Genomic DNA, 6,000 nt, shown 5'->3' with positions numbered 1-6,000 from the left:
GCGAGTTAAAGCCCGCAAACACTCCTCTGGTGGGCTTCAGCGGATTGGAAGTCAGGCCCCTCGGGAAAGTGACAGTACCTGTGGAAGTCGGCACATGGCCTTGTGCGGTCAGACTCAACCACGATTTCCGGGTGGTCGCGACCCCCTCCCCATACAATGTCATAATAGGGCGGCCAATCACTCATGTCCTACGGGCAGTGGTCTCCGCCTACTACTTGGCAATGAAGTTTTCTACAGACTTCGGTGTGGGAGTAGCGCGCGGCGACCAGCTCGAGTCCCGCAAGTGCTATGTTGCCGCCCTGAAGGGAAAAACCAAGGTAGCCGACGACCTCGAACTAGAGCGGCCTACGGAGCAAGGCGAAGAATGAGCTGCGACCACAGAAGAAACAGTCGCGATCCCAACTTCAGTTGCGGACCCAGCTCGGACGCTACAGATCGGTGCTTCCGTCTAGGAACCTCTACGATTCGAACTGGTAAGTTTCTTAGTTCAAAATTTAGATATTTTTGCATGGTCCGCGGAGGACGGTCGATGAGGAGGTCGAGAAGCTCCTCGCAGCAGACTTCATAAGGGAAGTTCATTACCCGAGCTAGGTAGCCAACCCAGTTCTGGTAAAAAAGGCAAACGACAAGTGGCGCATGTGCGTCGACTACACCGACCTGAACCGAGCTTGCCCGAAAGATTGCCTCCCCCTCCCCAGAATTGACCGCCTAGTGGATGCGACCTCGAGACAAGAGTTGCTAAGCTTCTTGGATGCCTACTCGGGCTACAACCAAATCAGGATGGACCAGTCCGACGAGGAAAAGACCACCTTCATAACCGAGTTCGGCCTGTACTGCTACAAGGTCATGCCCTTCGGACTGAAAAATGCTGGGGCGACCTTCCATAGACTCGTGAATAAGCTATTTCAGCCCTTAATTGGCACGAAGATAGAATGTTATGTAGACGACATGGTCGTCAAGACACAGTTTTTGCATGAATTAATACAAGACTTGCACTCTGTCTTCCAAATTCTGCGTCAATTTAGCATGAAACTAAACCCAAACAAGTGTGTCTTCGGTGTCACCTCGGGTAAGTTCATAGGGTACATCATCAACCGGCACGGTATTGAGGCCAACCCGAACAAAATAAAGGCCCTCCTAGACATGAGACCACCTCGAAAAGTAAAAGAGGTTCAGAGGCTAAATGGTCGCATAGCCTCCTTGGGCCGCTTTATGTCCAAGTTGGCAGACCGCTGCCTGCCTTTCTTCAAGGAAATTAAAGGCAAAGGGTTCGAATGGACCCCAGACTACAAGCTCGCGTTCGGTGAGCTCAAGAAATACCTTGCCAGTGTGCCGGTCTTAACCAGGCCCGATGAGGGTGATGTCAGAACTGTACCTTTCGGCAAGCGACGAGGTGGTCAGTTCGGTACTAATAAAAAAAGTAGATCGGATCCAACGACCCATCTATTATGTTAGTAAGATTTTGCAGGGAGAAGAGACGAGATACCCGCCAATAGAAAAGTTGGCATATGCACTGATAATTGCAGCTCGGAAACTCCGCCCATATTTCCAGGCTCACACTGTCGTCGTCTTGACTAACAAACCTCCGAGGCAAGTCTTACTCAAGCCCGAGGTTTCCGGTCGGCTGACGAAGTGGGCCATCGAGCTCAGCGAGTACGACCTCTAGTATAAGCCATGAACTGCTATTAAGGCCCAAGCCTTGGCAGATTTCATCGCCGAGTGCACGTTCAGCTTCGAAGTCCCCAGGCCGGTTGAGCCCGAGATCCCCAGTTCGGGTGAACCCGGAGCTCCCAGGCCAATAGAGTCCGAACCCCGTGAGGTAGAAGCCAGGGTGGCATCTCTCCTTGTTAGGTCAAACACGAACTGGGATGAGGAGCCCCGGATCCTTTACGAAGATGGCTCCTCGAATCAGCAGGGCAGCGGAGCCGGTGTAGTTCTTCGCGGCCCGAGTGGCATAAAATTGGAGTACGCACTACGCTTTGAGTTTGCGGCATCCAACAATGAGGCGGAATACGAAGCACCGATAGCCGGGCTAGCCCTAGCGCAAGAAGTAAGAGCGAAGCACATAGTCTTCTGCAACGATTCCCAGCTCGTTGACAACCAGGTCACCAGCGAGTATGAAGCTCGCGAGCCAACCATGATCGCCTACTCAGCAAAGGTAAATGAGGTTCTGCTCAACTTCCAGTCACACTTCATCAGGCAGATCCCGAGGTCAGAGAACACTGAGGCCGATGCCCTGTCCCGGCTAGCCAGCACCAGTGACAACACCATGAGAACCGTGTATATAGAGGACTTACCTCGGCCTAGTATTCTCAAGGGGGCAGAGGAGGTCGCTCTCGTCCTTGGAGCAGAACCGAGCTGGGTTGACCCACTCGTGAGCTTCTTGCTACACGAAACCCTCCTTGCAGATCGCAACCCAGCCAAAAGGGTGCAGCGCCAGGCAGCCAAGTATGTCATAATAGATGGACGGTTGTACCGACGATCCTACACGCTCCCCTATCTGCGTTGCTTGCGACCTACCGAGGCCGAGCTCGTACTATGCGACACCCATGAGGGTCTGTGCGGTGGACACTTGGGGGGCAGGGCTCTCGCCCAGAAGGCACTTCGACAAGGGTATTACTGGCCAATGATGAAGGCAGAGGCCATCGAGCTCGTTAAAAAATGCGACAAGTGCCAGAGGCACGCCAATATCCACCATCAGCTTGCCACCGACCTCAAGTACCTCACTAGTCCGTGGCCCTTTGTACAATGGGGCATCGATCTACTAGGACCATTCCCGCCAGCAACAGGTGGGAGGAAGTTCCTAGTAGTGGCGGTGGATTACTTCACAAAGTGGGTAGAAGCCGAACCTCCCGCAACAATCACAGCTCGAAACGTCCAGAACTTCTTTTGGAAGAACATAGTATACCGCTTCGGGTTACCTCGGGTACTGATCTCCGATAATGGCAAGCAGTTTGAGGACATCAAATTTCAGGAATGGTGCCAAGATATGGGGATTCGGCAGAACTTCACATCGGTCGCGCACCCGTAGGCAAACGGTCAAGCAAAAGTTATGAACAGAGCTATCATCCGCGGGCTGAAAGCGCGACTAGATGAAGCTAAAGGGTTATGGGCGGACAAGCTACCAAGTGTTCTATGGGTTCACCGAACTACGGAAAAAACCGCCACGGGAGAGACCCCCTTTAACCTCACCTACGGCACTGAAGCAGTAATCCCGACGGAGATCAAAGTACCTACACTGCGACTAGAAGCATACGACGATCAGGCAAACGGAGACGAGCTACGCACCAACCTCGATCTACTCGACAAGGTAAGAGACCTCGCGTACATCCGGACTGCAGCCTACCAACAAAGAGTAGCTTGATAGTACAATGCCAGAGTAAAAAAGCGGAACTTCCGCGTCGACGACCTGGTTCTCCGTAAGATCATGGCACCCGAGCCCAGCATGGGCAAACTTGGACCTAATGGGGAAGGACCCTACCGAGTAAAGAGAACACTCAGGGGAGCATACGAGCTCGAAACCCTAGAGGGCAAACAAGTACCCCGAGCGTGGAACGTCGTTAACTTGAGATGATACTACCTATAAATCACCGAACGAGGTGGACTAACTCGCTACCAAGGACCTCGGCGTGGGCAAGCAAAGGCAAAATGCTAGCACCAAGCTGACGAGACAAAATGCTAGCACCAAGCTGACGAGGCAAAACGCTAAACAGCGAGCTGATAAGGACCTCGGTATTTCATCATCGGGGGCCAAGTGTTGATGCCGAAAGCGGCCGTACGAGTGGTTCTCGACAGAACAATATAATCAGTTCGACAAAGAAGGAGAACACGAAAACACTTAACCAAAAGAACATTTCATTACAAAATACTATGTTTACATTCCAAAAAAAAAAAAAATTCCAGCAGTCCGACAATCTCAGTCCTCACCCTCGGAAGGCACTTCAACGATACCCGAGGGTCTTGCCTCGTCCTCAAAATCTGGTTCACCGTCAGCCGTGTTGGTAATCTCCCGAGTGATGCGCAAAGTGGTTATGGCGCTGATGTCGAGCTCGGGGTACGTGTTCCTGATCATCCACCGGCTCAGTTTAAAACCCCTTCTGTACGAGCCCACCATTAGGTTGTCAAAGCGCGGCGAGGCGATATAGTCATCGACGGCCTTCTTCGTGACATCCTTGATGCCCTAAGAAAAGATCTCAGTCCTCTCCCTAATATCCTCCTGAAGGTATTCGACCTGATGTTGCAAGTCCAGCCTCAGGTCCGCCATGTGCTTCACCACCACTCCCAGGGCCTCGGTGTCTCTCTCAGACCTCGCCAGCCTGGCCTGTGCAGCGCGAGAAGCCGCTTCGGCGCGGGAAGCCTCTTCTGTAGCTCGTGCCCGCCTTGAGCTCCTTTTTGCTTGGGCCGCTAAAGCATGGATGGAGGAGTTCACCTGCCAAAAAGAAAAACAACGACAATGTTAAAAGAGTAATAGCGAGAAAGGTAATGACAAGGAGCCCAACAAGAAGTCGCTAACTTACCACCATCGCATAAGAGGCAGCACGCCCGACTACGTGGTTCAAAGGAAGCTCGGCCCATGCCGCGACCTCCTCAGGGTAGCCTCCTTACTTTTTCGGAGAGCGTGGTTCGGCGACAGCACGCTCCTGAACTCGCCTTGGCCTCCCGAGCCTGAAGGCCCAGCCCGCGTATAAGCAGCCACAGCGTAAGGAGCCCCCGTATAAGCAGCCTCGGCGTAAGGGGCCCCTGCCGCTTCTTGTACTGGAGGGGCCATCTCGGGCTCCCGGGGCGGATCCATTGGCGGATAGCTCGATACCTCGGGCTCCGCATCTCGGGGCAGTTCGGCACGAGTCCGCTTGGCAACTCGCTTCCTCCTCTTCATGGCATGAAACAGGGTCCCACCTCGAGTCTTTTCTGCGTCCATCACACCTGCAAAAAGAGCTCGGCATTAGGAAAACGAAAGAATGAAAAGCAAAACAAAGGCAAGCCTTTGAGCAAGGAACCTACCCGAACTCAGGCCGACCTGGATGAGCTTGGCCTCCGTCAGATAATGGTGGCATTTTAGCCCGAGCCGGCCCAGTCCCGGAGGCCCTTCGCCGTCTCCCTATCTAGCGTAACACCGGGGTCAGGGGCAGCCAACCCCCACCCGGTTTGGAACGGCCACCCCGTTGCACTTCGTACCCCGAAGTAGTCCCGTTTCCACGGCGGGACCTTGTTGGGAAGATCGTGTAAAAGCTTGAACCCCAGGCGAGGAGACAGGTAGTACGCCCGCCTACGCCCGGGAAGGGGACCGACTTGCTTCTTAAGCATGAGAATAGAAGAGAAGATGTCAAGGTCCAAAGGCAGAATGTGTTCACAAAAAAGGGAGATAGTCCCAACCAAATTGCGGATAGAATTTGGGTGGAGCTGACCGACGGTGACGCCGAAGTGGTTCATAACCTAGACGATAAGAGGGTGGAAAGGTAGGCGCAGCCCGGCGACGAGTTGCTCCCAGAATATCACGATCTCGTCAGGACCGTGTTCCCAAGGGAAGTCGCCCGAGGGTATAAAGTAAGTATACTCCCCGGGCAGGTTGAACTGGGTGATGAGGGAGTAAAGCCCCTCAGGCGTCATGGTTGAGGACCCAAACTTGTCTAACGTCCAACCTCGACGGGAGGAGGACGCAAACTATCCGAGGCGACTCGGCCTACGGGTTCGAACTCTTCCTCGAGCTCTACCTCGGGCTCACTAAGGCTGTCGGAGGATGCAGCTCGGTTCGTGGAACCTGCATTTGACCCCCTCAAGAAGCTATGTAAGCTGTTTGAGCTAGACATCGGGAGGAAAGAAAAACTAGGAAGAAAGTACTGACTCACCCGAAAATAGCTAATTGACTATGGAAGGTTGACGCGAGCTAAAAGTTGGACGTGAGCTCAAGAAGCAAACGTAGGAGAATGGCGATGGAAAGCGACTGGGGGTCCCCCCACTATTTATACCCACAGTGACCTAAAACCGACGGTTATGATCGAA

This window comes from Nelumbo nucifera, chromosome 2 (assembly GCF_055504915.1).
Source record: "Nelumbo nucifera cultivar China Antique chromosome 2, China Antique-T2T, whole genome shotgun sequence".
In the NCBI taxonomy this organism is placed as follows: Eukaryota; Viridiplantae; Streptophyta; class Magnoliopsida; order Proteales; family Nelumbonaceae; genus Nelumbo; species Nelumbo nucifera.
The sequence above is the reverse complement of the archived record's forward strand: the minus strand, read 5'-3'. Positions refer to the sequence as shown.